Below are 14956 nucleotides of genomic sequence, written 5' to 3' on the forward strand. Positions count from 1 at the left end.
TGCCAGGACAAAACCAATTAATCTCATTCCAAGACAAAGACAAAAAGCATGTTGGAAAACAGATATAGGTGGATAGAAGTAGAAGACACAGTAAGTGCCTCCCTGCCCACTATGGGAGGTCCGGAACCCCACCCAGACTAATAGCCAGATAATTTGTGTCAAGTGATGTTTGTTTGTTGTTTTTTTAAGGGTTTTACCGCGCTTGCAACACATTTAGGTTATATCAGCGCCAGTAAAAAGCAAAAAAAAAATAAATAAATGGGATAGTAAAAATTTCTAGAATTACAAATAAGCACCCAAGAAAAAGTAAGACATAGGGGAACTGAGAACAAATAGGGATCAGATGTAGATTCCAAGAGCACACCACCAATGTACTTAGTTTGAGATCACCTATAAGTCTCATCCGGATACAAGCACAAAATCCAACAAAGAGGAATACACTAAAATGCTTACATTATACACTCAAAATAACAAATATAATAATAATATAAAACAGAGAGATGATTTACAAGGAAAAAAATATCATCTCCCAAAACAATAACTATGCATTTGACTGTTTCTCTTCCAGCCAGGACTCCGACCAGGGCCAGGAAAAAAACCAAGTAATCACATTCCAAGACAAAGACAGAAAGCATGTCAGAAAACAGACATAAGGGGATAGAAGACACAGTATGTACCCCCCTGCCCACAATGGGAAGTCAGGATCCCCACCCAGTGTGTCAAGTGACTTACCCAAGGACACAGTATGTACCCCCCTGCCCACTATGGGAAGTCAGGATCCCCACCCAGTGTGTCGAGTGACTTACCCAAGGACACAGTATGTACCCCCCCTGCCCACTACGGGAAGTCAGGAACCCCACCCAGTGTGTCGAGTGACTTATCCAAAGACACAATGCTTTAGCCAGTTTTACAAGTGTCCTCCATCCATTTACTAACCAAGCTTAGCATAGCTTACCTTGTCACAAAACATGATATGATTGCGTCACTCATGTCTTAATTAGCAATCCACGACATTGATAGTTCATAATCATTATTATTGACATGCATAACAGATGTCAACAAGCTGAAAATACAAACAACTCGGAAACTATGACTTCAGTAAAACATGTTTATTCTCTTATTAAGAATTTCTGTATGACCATTTAAAATATTTAAAACAATCTTTTTATTCATCGAGATTCCAAAATCAAAGATAAAAATGTTAACATACGAGATACTCCAGTTGCAAGTCATAATTCCAGTTTATTGTGATACATTTTTAAACCTGTAAATAATACGAGGCAACAATGCCGTTTTATATATGATCTGTCACCTAAAATTCCTATCATGTCAGGGTAAACAAGACTGCAAAAGGGAATTTCAAAGTCAAAAATACCATTAATGTGAAATGTCAATTTTTGGTAATTTCAAAAATTATAATCATTCTCCTCCATAAAACATAAAATTTTAAACCCAAGTCTAATATTTTTGACAATATATTAAGTTTTTTAACAACTAAATCTGAAGACAGGATAGATAATATCACTATATCATCAAATGATTTTGTAACTGAATATACAGATGCATCAATTTAACAATCTGACAACCTTGGTAAAAAATGTGACTGGTGGGTTTCATAAGAAAAAACAAAAAAACAAAAAAACAATTACAAATAATTCGCTCTCACTTTGGGAATAAACAGTCAACATATGGCAAAAACATGAACATAGTGAGACAGAGGAAAATAATCTTCAACGGGTGTACAATTTCTTATTCTATATATGGATAACATCAACAATGGGTAAATCTGAAAAAAAACATGGCACATATAAAAGTTGTGCTTTATAAATTTACACCAATGTCCAAAAACGCGGTATATATACTAGTCTAATTCGTGGTATTGGTCCCCATATATATATATATATATATATATATATATATATATATAATATATATATATATATATATATATATATATAAGTATCAATCCACTATTAAGGTGACCACTGTGAAATGCACCAATTGGAGGACCAAGCATATGTCTTGTTCAAATTGATTAAACTGTTCAATCTTTGTTCAAATGAGTATAGTTTGATTCCCTACAATGATTTATGAACACAATTCTGATGCTTGATGATCACAATGGTATATAGAAAATTACTCGGTCCCCCTAATGTTTTACTAAGTGTTTCTGTAGCTTTAAGGAGACATTTGGTAAAAACATGTTTTTAGGGAGACCACATTAAAAAACCCTTTTAGGGAGCCCAGTATATGTTTATATATGTGTATACCTAAGAGTGCATTTTCAAGTGAGCTACCACCAAATTGTCTAAAATAAAGTAAGTCCTTAAGATTAAGAGCTTCATGGCCATAGTGTCGAAGCTTATCCCAGTGTGCGTAGAGTGAAGTGGCCGAGCAACGCATTTACTAACTCCTGGGAAGGTCCATCCCTCAGAAGGGGCGCTCAGGGAAATAACCTGGGACTCAAACACGGCAAAAAATATTCCCAGTTGCTCCGTGCGCCATTGTTTTTGCAGTCCCCGACCCCTTTAGAAACCTGACGACCCAGGTTAAGATCAGAGATAGAAGGGACCAGGCAGAGTAGTTTATTTGTTGTTGTTGTATACCACTGAATGGACTTGGTTTGTTTTGTTTTGTTTTTAAGGGTTTTACGGCGCTTGCAACACATTAAGGTCATATCAGCGCCAGTAAAAAGGAAGAAAATGGGATAGTAAAAAGTTCTGGAACTACAATTAGAGCACCCAAGAAAAAGTAAGGCAAAGGGGATTTGTTTCAAATAGGAAACAGTAGATTCCAAGAGCCCACTATCAAAGTACTTAGTTTGAGATCACCTAAACGTCTCATTCAGACACAAGCACAGGTCCCAACAAAGAGGGATACACTCAAATGTTTACAAAGCATAAATAATATGTAAACAAAACAATAAAGAGCATAACAGACAGATGATTTACAAGGGAAAAATATAATCTCCCAAAACTCGAACTATACATTTGACTGTTTCCCCCCAGCCAGGTCCTGGACAAAACCAAGTAATCCCATCCCGAGACAAAGACAGAAAACAAGTTGGAAAACAGACATAGGGGGATAGAAGATGCAACGAGTACGTCCCTGCCCATTATGGGAAGTCGGGAACCCCACCCAGTGAATGGAGTTGGATGGATAGGACAGCAGATCTGATGGACACAATGAACGGCTTCAATCAACATCTCATTCACTTTAACTTGCACAATGCTTGCTTTGGTTTCGTGGTAGTCAGTTCGTCTGACGCCCGAGTTGCCAGGGTTCGAATCCATATTTGTGGCGATGCAGAGTCATTGTAAAAGTCTCATTTACAGTCTCACTTGTGTTAATTGGAGTACGTTACTGAATTGTAACAACGTTGTTCGTGTCCATATAAATGTACTACCAGCTGCACGTTGAGCTCATTGTGGGTTTTATGATACATCAAGCTCGTGTAAAATTATATTTACATTTGACCGAAAAATGATACATAACGATAGAAGTCTACAAATCATATTGCAGGTTTATTTCAGTTCCAAAAGCCATCACAAACATTCATCCACTGTATCACATAAGTCTTTGGTCACCAAATAAAAGCATGAAGTTTGCTATGTGTACAGTGCAACATAAAAGGATAGAAACAGTTTTACTGATAAAACCCTCAAATGATAACAAACCAATATGTTGTTGCTGGTAAGTTGCTTAATTGCATTTGTTAAAAAGCATAAACTGTGAAGCAAAAGTGTTGAAAATCGTTTGAATAAAGTTTAATGCAAAAAAAATAATTCTTAAGCACTTTATGCCGTTCTAAGCTGTCGTTGCTGCATTTTTTTTCATTATTAATTATTATTATTCTGATTAAGGATGAGGGGATAAAGAAAGAATGAAATTAAATGCACAGAGGTGTCATTTCTTGACAGTCACCTCTAAAGATTGCAACTCTTAAAATTATCATAAAAAGAATAGTGAAATTTTACATTAGGTATCTAGAAAATGCTGAACATAAAGCTACATTGGCCAATTAAGTTAGGGTTAGTAGAAAGACTTTTTATTCTGCCATATCTGATTCTTTCAGATAGTTCTACATAGCTGCCAACTTTTCAAAAATAAAATAAGGAACGCTCATTTGGCCCGGGATGAGGGGCGATGTGTGCCGAAGCCCCGCCCCCCCCCCCCCCCCCCCCCCTTCATCGAATCGCAACATATAAAAGTCAGCCTTTTTAATTACTATTACTAACACTAACAAGTTTGAGATGACAGAGGCTAGTCCAAATGTTGCTCAATTATCGGGTTTAGTACCAGCACATTTGAATCGTTAAAATGACACTTTCCACAATGATTGTTGTTTTGTTTTTAAGGGTTTTACGGCGCTTGCAACACATTTATGTTTTGTTTTTTGTTTTTAAGGGTTTTACGGCGGTTGCAACACATTTAGGTTATATCAGCGCCAGTAAAAAGGAAGAAAATGGGATAGTAAAAAGTTCTAGAATTACAATTAAAGCACCCAAGAGAAAGTAAGACAAAGGGGAATGGGAACAAATAGGGATCAGATGTAGATTCCAAGAGCATACCACCAATGTACTTAGTTTGAGATCACCTATGTCTCATCCGGACACAAGCACAAAATCCACCAAAGAGGAATACACTCAAATGCTTACATTATACATTAAAAATAACCAATATAATAATACATAACAGAGAGATGATTTACAAGGAAAAAAATATCATCTCCCAAAACAATAACTATGCATTTGACTGTTTCCCTCTCAGCCAGGACTCCGACGAGGGCCCGGAAAAAAACCAAGTAATCTCATTCCAAGACAAAGACAGAAAGCTTGTTGGATAAGATATAAGGGGATAGAAGACACAGTATGTACCTCCCTGCCCGCTATGGGAGGTCAGGATCCCCACCCAGGCAACACATTTAGGTTATATCAGCGCCAGTAAAAAGGAAGAAAATTGGATAGTAAAAAGTTCTAGAATTACAGTTGAAGCATCCAAGAGAAAGTAAGACATAGGGGAACTGGGAACAAATAGGGATCAGATGTAGATTCCAAGAGCGTATCACCAGTACTTAGTGAGCTTAGTTTGAGATCCACGCCTCATGAAGTTCCCTTATTCCGGACAATCAAGAAACAAAAAGGGCCAACAAAGAAGTTGAAATCACCACTTCAAATGGTCAAAAAAATACATTAATTACATAAAAAAACTAACAAATAACATTAGTAAATAATACATTTAACCCAGAGAGATCAAGCTAATTATACAAGGAATAAAAAAAATTTTCCCCATCTCCCTAAAACCAGAATAATATTCGAATGAAACATTTGACTGCTTCCCTCCCAGCTAGGAGACATCCGGCGAGGGCCAGGAGAAAAAAACAAGTAATCTCATTCCAAGACAAAGACTGAAAGCATGTTGGAAAACAGATATAAGGGGATAGAAGACACAGTGTGTACCTCCCTGCCCGCTATGGGAGCTTTCCACAATGAGATCAAAATTCAGAACGGACAATATAAAGAAAGAATTCAACTGCCTCAACTTTGATAAGGACCAATACACAAGAAGCACAATTGTAAAATAAATGAAATAACTTAAGATGGTTAGAAATGCATAACTACCAACCTGGTACATCACTTGAGAGGGCGTTTTGGGGTAAAAATTAGGTGAGTTCAGATAAAAAGTAGACGATTGCATATATGTTTTCTTTCATGCAACATAATGGTCTTTAAGTAGTATACTATAATAGTAGTTATAGTAAAATGCACCTTATTATTAGAGAATTCCTACTTCTTTACTTTGACAAGATAAACACACCTAAAAATGGAGTATACTTATTTTTCTTGAACCTAAACCGTTACAAAAGCTTGCTTGAAAAAAAAAAATTAAAATCAGATGATGTTTTTAAAGGGATTAAATTTATATATTTCATAAATTAATAAAGGGAAATAATCATTGTCATCTTTAATCAATATAAGCAATTGATTTTCTTATTGAATACCTTCCAATCAAAAAGGTGGATTTAATTTTATTCTTAATTAAAATAATATTTGTAACAAATAGTGAAAGTATCAATACTATCTTAGAATATTCAAAGTATATCAAGGCTAACATCCATATCCTATGCAAATCTCCAATACATTATGAAAGGTTTGAGTAAAATACAGGCGTCATATAAACGAATGGAACTTTTTTAATTGTTGAAAATCATTTATGATAGAGGCATAATTCAAATTAAAGAGCTACACAAATGGAGATTATGCTCTCACTGGACACCAATAATAATGATAATAATAATAACAATAGTAGTAGTAGTAATAGTAATAATAATGGATCAATAATAATAATTCATTAGGCTCACATGGCTTTTTTACCACAAATTAGTCAAAAATTACAAAATACGGATTTTGAACTAAAAATAAGCACTTACGGACTCAGGAAGTCAAATACGGAACAAATCCGTTTTTAACAGAACGGTTGGCAGCTATGGTTCTACAAAGCATTTGTCTCTCAAGCTGAGCAAATGAATGTTCATATAATATAAAAAAGGATATTGCAATGATGAACAGATTGTACTATATAAAGATAAAACGTTTTTGTAAACCCCCAAAATATGTCAATAACACTATACAATACAATGAATGTAATACAAATCAAATTCATGATTGTCATTACACCGATTGAAACGCTCTTTCCCTTCTACATTTATTTCTTTCATTAAAAATCTTTGTCTTCACCAAACTAATTAGTGTACCTTCAGGGATTCCTTTTTGTGAAAATACCCTGTGGTGTTTTAAGAACAGAATAATTTCAGACTTTCTAGGTAATGATCCCCTTGAACCATGTGCTGAAACATCTTCGACAAAGTTTTTAAAATATGACTTGACTCTATCTGTATCCTCATCTGACCATGACATGTATCTCCGATTTTTGCTTGAATTCCTCTTGGGTTCAGTTTGTTTTGAAGAACACGTAAGCTGATTTGGCACTCCTGCTTCACCATCAAATATTTCTTCTTGATTTGCAGCTGTTACTATGAATGTTCCAAAATTTGCATTTGAGTCTCTATTCACTACAGAGTCATTTGTTTCAATGTTACAATTTCCTTCCCCAGTGACCGATGCTGAGTTATCAATTTGACCCAAAAAATGACCAACTTCTGTTATTTCTCGTATTGCAAGTGGACACTGATAAATGTTTTGATTGATTCACTGTGTCCCATATGTCGATAGAAGACATCTCTCTCGTGTTGTGGGACATTAAGTAAGGCAAATAATGTCGAAGCTCGGTGCCTAATTTATCAGCTATTAACAACTGGGGTTTCTCTAAATCCTTTACTAAGGAAGTGACATATTTGATGGCAATGTAACCACTTACATGATCTTTGGATATTCCTGTATTTGGAAAAAGAAATGGGTTGTCTGAAATATCAACAGCTTTACGCTCCTGTGCAAGTTTCCTTAAAGGCTGAATTGTGTCATTGGGTATCAACACAGGGACCAACATCTTGCTTCCCTTTCCAGACTGATAGGCCAGCTTATACTTCTCAAGTAACGCTTTTTCCAGAGGATCAGTGACATGTTGTACAAGCTGGGGATCAACCCATACACCTGAATCTGCATCATTCCAGTCTTTTAACAACATCCTTGCGGGTTCTCCGCCTCTCCTCGCATTAAACATTGTAAGCCTAGCTACGATGACATTGCGAAGCCTAACAAACATATGTGAATCAAATAATTGATAATCATCCTCACAAATACGGACCATCTCTTCAGTAATAAATTGCCGTAGCTTCTTTATATCATTCTCTAATGGCATCTCTTTGGGTTTTCTCAAATTTGTTCTCTTTGCTTCACATTGAACTCTGGCTGTAAAAAAAATACTATCCCAATTATAATCCAGGACAGCTTTGAACAAATCTATCTCTGCGGATTCTTCCATTTTGTTTTGCATTATATATTCCCCTTTTAAGAAATTAATTAACTTTTTCAATATAAATCCAATTGAAAGCTTCAAGCCTGCTTTCAATGTCCCATCCTCTTTCAAAGTCATTTCAGAAATGGTTTGCGATATTTCATTAAAGTTACAACGCTTCACCACGTCCTCTCCAGAGAAAGAAGGTTGATTTGTTCTCTTCCTAGTTTTTAAAATCAAATTTCCTAAGATGCGTAAATCACTCATTATAACTTTTCTCTCCTTCTTTGAACTTTTACTCCACAATTTTGTTCCTAACAATACTATAGCTTTGTCTGATCGACACAAATTTCCCACTTCATCATTCCGAAATTTGTCAAGAATATTCTCCTTTATTTCTTTACTTGCATTGGGAGCCACGGGATAAAATTTTACAACCCCAGTACACAGAGCATGCTCAGTACTACATTTCTTTTTATGTTCATAAACCCTTCGTCCAGAGTAAAACCCCTTACAGCCAGCACACATAACAACTTCATGTGACCCTTGTGCTCTCTCACGCATAACTATTGAATTGTTTCTAGTGTTTGAATAAAAAATGCCCTTTTTCTTGAGATTCTCCATTGTTCTATCCCTTTCCTTTACAGGCTGTTTCATGGCCTCTGTAACTTCTGTCTCATCTTTGTGTTTCCTCATCAAATGCCTTGAGAGTTTTGTTTGCAACTGTCCACAGTATGGACAGGGTCTCCTTGGCTTTTTGTATTTCTCTGGAAAAAAAAGAAGAAAATAAAGCACATCATGCTATGAACTATGAAAATAAATCAATAGACAGATCGTATGCACATCAGCTACATGACAGCGATAGAGAGGAATAGCATTCCAAATATTTAAGGCCTGGACAAGTAACTGTCATAATTCCTTCTTGTTATATACTTTTCTACCATCTATTCCTTTGGAAGAGGTATGTTAGATTTGTGGAGACCTCTGCCACATAACAAATCCAGTGAAAAGACGCCATATTTTTGTTTTGAAATAGAAATAAATAGATCAATCCACCCACTTCACTGGGTTCAGGGTTCCCTCTTCATTATAATCAAAATATGAACATAAATCGGAATAGTAACACATTGAAGTCTCATCTGAATACATAGATTGTCCTTTGTTGTTTCAGCGAAAAATCAGACAGAATGTCAAAAGAATTTTAGGTTTTTCCCCAACCACCCCTTGGAGGTATCAGTATCAGCGGAATGGTAAGCGTCATGTTTTTTACGTTGAGCAACAAAATTTACTCCAAATGCTTCACTCGACCCAGGCGGAAAAGCAATCAAGAATAGACCCAAGTCCTATCCAAAGACTAACATTTCATTTAAGTTTATTGTAGGCCCTTGGCCAATCGACAAAATTCAATTCACATAAATTATTTACAACAATCAGAAATTAATTATATCAATAATAGTAATAGAATGCAATGAAGGCAATATCATAATAATAATAATAATAATAATAATAATAATAATAATAATAATAATAATAATAATAATATAATAATAATAAATAACAGTAGCGGCAATAAGTAACAATTAATATAGTAACAAAAGTAATAATAGACTATAGTTCATAGTCATAACAATGACTTTCTTTGTCATTGAGTGAGAAAACATCACCGGCTGGCAGAACAAACAGCCGACATCAATCAAACGTCCTCCAGACCGGTTGAGCATCGGCTTCATTAATTCCTTAAAGACTTCCCCCCAACTGCCTGAACGATGCTGATGCCCAGACAACTTAATCCTGATTTATATTTTGTGGGAATGAAATATGACATGTAGATGCCGGAAATATTTCAATAACAAACACACTGTTCAGATAGAAAATATTTGAGTCTTGCCTTTGTTAATTGACACAGGTAAGTTAGGAAAATAAATGCTAGTAAAAACGATCAGCAAGTTCGTGAACACTGCTTCTCAACTCGAACATATGTTTTCATCAAATCTACACACATCATGTTGTGAGCTGAATTTTAATGATCTCAGTTGTCATTGAAAGGAAACCCAAGAATTTTAGAATAAAGAAAAATATTGAACCTGGAAGTCAAAAGGGTTTGTAGCACAGCAGACATTATCAAAGTATAATTTTAGTACCGACAAATTAAAAAGAAAATGTGCTTTTCTTTAAATGCTCCCAATCATCATATACTGTTTAGGTTGCAAGATTAATAAAAATGTTATCTACTCTGATTCTCGTTAAGTTTCCAGCTGGTCTGTGAAAAAAAGCCTTAAGCATCATAGAAATACAAAGAAACAGTTTTAATATATAGATGGGTTGTAACAAAAAAACCATTTTAACACTTACAATACAAGCAATTTAAGTCTATTACAGACAAAAAACCCCCAATAAAATAAACATGAACATTTTTATGGCTGGTTTCACTGATATCACTCACACATTGGGGTTTCAGATTCTAAGATGTCCACCCTATCAAATTTGGATTTGTGCTTGTTATGTAAATGGTAGCGTATTTTGCGACGCAGCACTGCCAAAACAGAATAAAATGCAATAACACAAATGCAGCACCATGGAGGGGGTGGAAGTTTTCTTTTAAAAGGAATTGGTAAATTAAAATTGATCCCACAAATATCAAAGGAGAAGAATGACAAAAAAATGACTCACCATTGCACGTAACATGTTGGTTTGCAAGTGTATAGCATTCGGGTTGAACCTGGGTCCAGACTGGCAACGAGGTTCAGTCTGTGATAGTTGTGGATGAGGCTCTGACTGAGTTGGGGAATGAGCACTAGGTTCCAGAGACAATGATGTACTCAGCATTGGGTACCTCACAGAGTACGTAGAGGAATCAGACTCGGAGTCAGCAACAAAATCGGGACCCTGTATATTTTGTGGAAAAGATGACAGATCAATCAATTTATTCATGTTGACAATAAACATGAAGAGCCATTGTTTAATAATCCAACTAAACAATTAGCTGGTTAATAATGCAAGTATAATAAAAAAGAGTTGAGAAAGGCAGACATATTGTCTAAGTATTTAATATGTTCAACTGTGCTTGGATAAATATAGATACACCAACCAGGGTTTCAGTAAACCGTTTTTAACCAACTCTTTAAATCCTACACCAGGACCAACAACTACAAAACAATTTTTTATATCACTACGATTCTGGACATATAAACGGTTGTCATTGCAACAATATGAACTTCCTAACCTTGCAACTGCAATATAGTTAACAAAAAAAGTTGATAAACATTACGATGCAAGAGAATTTGGACAAAATGCGAGATCAAAAGTATAATCCCAACAGAAGCTATTTTAATTTTTCCTGGAAACGCATCATTTTCACATTTTGTCAAATAAAAAACAAACGACTTCAAATGTGAATGGCTCATCAATGAATATCACTTCAAAATATAACGAGGAAGGTTTAAAATAGTGTTATTGTTGGCGAAGTCCACTGCAAAGAAAAATTTTTAACAACAAAAAACTAGGAGATCTCACTGGTGTAAAACAGTGTTGTCCTTGTCCTGAAATATTGTATTGCGCCTAACAGACTGCAGGTCTCATCTTTTGTGGCAAATGTGTTTTGTCCACCACAAAATATGGTGATGTGAAGCATTTTGAGCATGGTGCCAACTGTGGATAAACGCTATACAAATGTTATGATTTTATTTTAATGTACATACTTACCACAAATGAATCATGTGATATGGAACTTTGTTCTGCATCACTTTCAGGCTCTGAGTTGGAGTCTATATAGAAAATAAAAACAACAAAAAAAAAGCTGAAGACTATCATGTGCAAGTTTTTCTCTAAACTCTTAAACAAAAAATCATGCCATCTTGTGCTGTAAAAGGATTTTTTAAAAATTATTTACCTTATGACTATTGTCCTTTGGAAAAAAAAGAAAATTAAGTCCGAAACCTTCTGGCTATTTTCTTTTAAATTTCAAGAACGTCAGAGTTGGCAAGGGAGGACGGAAATATAATTCCAGAAACCAATCTGTCTATAATCATATCCATATGATAGTTTTTCGTTCAAGATTCAGGTACAGTCCACTTAGGATAATCGCAATACCTTGGGATCATCGAAAATGTTGGGATTAACCGAAATTCAGTTTCCTGTCCACTATTTCAACATTTTACACATTTATTGTCAACTCAAACCAGTAAATAATATTCTTAGTCCACCACATACAGAGCAATTTGATTGAAACAAAAACCATATGGCAGCCCCGTGTAGATTTGTCAACCAAAAGCAGCTATGAAGCAAGCCGATATCTTATTCAGATTGGAAGAAGTTTCAATCTTTTTTCTCAACAATTCAACATTTGTCAGAGTTAAAGAGATTAGCCTTAATGAGAGACAATAAGCTCTCACCAAACTCATTGGTCACAATGCACAGTTGTTAATCCTAAAACAAAGGATATCGCTCAGTCTCTCTTTATAACTGTCATTGATAACCTGTTGTCAAGATTATGACCAGCCCCACCCCTCTTCTATTTAATGGCCACCGATGACGTCACAAACCCATACTGCAGAGCCCCGCCCTCTTTCGACTCTAACAGAGTGGTGACACACTACTGTAGCATTAAATCCTGCTCACTCTCGATTCTTCAACCTGTCACGATTTCATCCATGATGAAATTTAATCATGATATACTGTTTGATTTCTTGAATTTACCACTTTTTAAAAAACCGAAGTTTGTTGCAATTAACCAGTGACTTTTATATAGAATTATTTCCATTGCTTAGGAAATATTGTGATTAACCGAAAGTTGCGATTAAACGAGTTGCAATTATCCAGAGTGGACTGTAATAGTTTATTACACATCATGACTCAAAAAAAAATAAAAAAAGCAAACTATGTGTACCTAAATGTTATTCATTTCCTCATCAAATTACATTCTTACCATTAACATCATAGATCACATCAAAAGGGTTGTCTGGATTGACAGCAAGACATTTTTCAGGATTTTTAAAGCTCAAATCTCTCTGATCTGAAGTTACAAAAGAAATAGCATATTCTCAACATTAAACTATGATTTTGTGATGGCTGTAATATGGCATACTGTATGCATAAAGCAAGATGCAAAGACAGGTTTAAGTTTAAATTATTTTATATTCTTTTCAAAAATCCATTCTAGTTTTGCCAAAATAAAATAAACACGAGAAGTGTTGAGTTGGATAGCGCTAAAACTAAAAGTAGTAGTGGTAGTAGTAGTAGTAGTAGTAAACGACAGATCTTACTCACTAGTGTGAATCTACAGTCTACAGAAGTTCCCGAATTATCTGACTCCACTTCCAAATGACTGACTGACAAGTGACAATCATCAATCGGTGTGTGTGTGATTAGGTACTTTGGTAAACGTCCATTTGGCCCTCCAGCAGGGAGCCGATAAATGGCCTAGTGGCTGTGACCCGATTTTTTGGACTTTTGAGTGATGGGTCTCAGAAAAAGTTCCATAGATTTTTTGTTTATGGATGGATTTTAATGATTTATGTCTTATTTTCTTCAGGAGAAATTACTCTATCGTTTGGTGTAGTTTATTTTAAAATCAATGACAATTTAGTATAACTTTTGATTATGGATAAAATAGGGTATAATTTAGCTTTGGATAATTAAAAGATTAGAACTTGGTAAATCAAAATTTCATGCTGGCACGTTTATTTAACATCTTAACTTTTTTATAAAATTAAATTCAGGGCAAAGTTGTATACCGCATCCATGAAATTCGTTCCAGTAAAATCCTTACTCAAATCTTAGCGGTCATTTTAGACCAGTTTTGAAATCCAAATGGCGGTTACTACCGGAAATGCAACAATTTTCAGGTCACAAAGTCCGTCAGTAAATAACAAAGGCAAATAGAAGACCATTTGTCAGCCTTTAAACTAACACAACTTTTTTCTGCTTATCTGATTTTCACAATTTTGGTATCATTAGAATCGTGTTGAAAAGCACTTTAAAATGATATAGGTTTCATTGAGCTCAATCCAATTTGAATTTTTTACCAAAGTACCTAGTGTGATGTCTACCCTATTGAAAATCTTAAATCAACTGTGATGTAATAAGAATGGCCAATAACTTACCATTTAAATTATCTCGGTGTCTCTTCAATGATGCCTCCAGCATCAATTTACCCCACGATGCCATAGACGTCTAGTTTGGAACTCAGCAAGTGACGAAAAAATACTTGCGACTATAGAGAGGACGTCCGTCGGCCACTCTCTTTGCAAGTCAGTAGTTATCAGATAATCCTTGGTTCTTGAAAAATATAGAAACACAGCGGTTCATTTAAAAAGACTATTTTGTAGATCAAGATATAATGTTAGGTATTGCACATTAAAATCTCTTCAGACATAGAACGGGTCAACTTGACGTCTAGACCAAATCATTTCAAAGATCGATATGGCAACAGCAACGCCTGGAATGGAGGATTTAAATGCGGCATCTGACGATTCTACTGCTATGACAGAAGATGCTCCATTTCACGACGTCGAGATGGCTTCAACATGCTACTCAATAATGGGTTTGATGAAGCGTTTGACTAAGAACTAAAGGCCGAGCTGATAACTGATGACCACCTACTACTGACTTGCAGAGTGAGTGAGTGCCGAGTGCCTCTTTATGCGCGAAATTGACTAAACATACGTTTCACGAAAAAAAGAGTTACTATGTTTGCTTGTCTCTTGTCACCAAGATAAGAATCCGGACCAAGATTCGATAAATCTGTTTCTAAAAATAGATTATAATTCGTATATCTTGTTCATTCCTCAGTTCATCAACTTTCACACAATTTTATATTAGGTTTTCATTACTATAAAAATCCATATAATGCTCTAGAATTTTAGAGAAAATTTCGGAAAGATATATTGCCTCACTATTGAAATATATCGATGAAAACACTGGTACCCCTATTGTACTTTTTTCAGGCGGTCACCTTATTGACCAACGTGAAAATTTAGGCATAACTCTTCTTACTGTGGTGTTTAACAAATAACTTCAATACTATGATTTACAATTATATATC

Source organism: Berghia stephanieae, chromosome 1, assembly GCF_034508935.2.
Source record: "Berghia stephanieae isolate SIO BIC M18660-M18661 chromosome 1, UCSD_Bste_1.3, whole genome shotgun sequence".
NCBI lineage: Eukaryota > Metazoa > Mollusca > Gastropoda > Nudibranchia > Aeolidiidae > Berghia > Berghia stephanieae.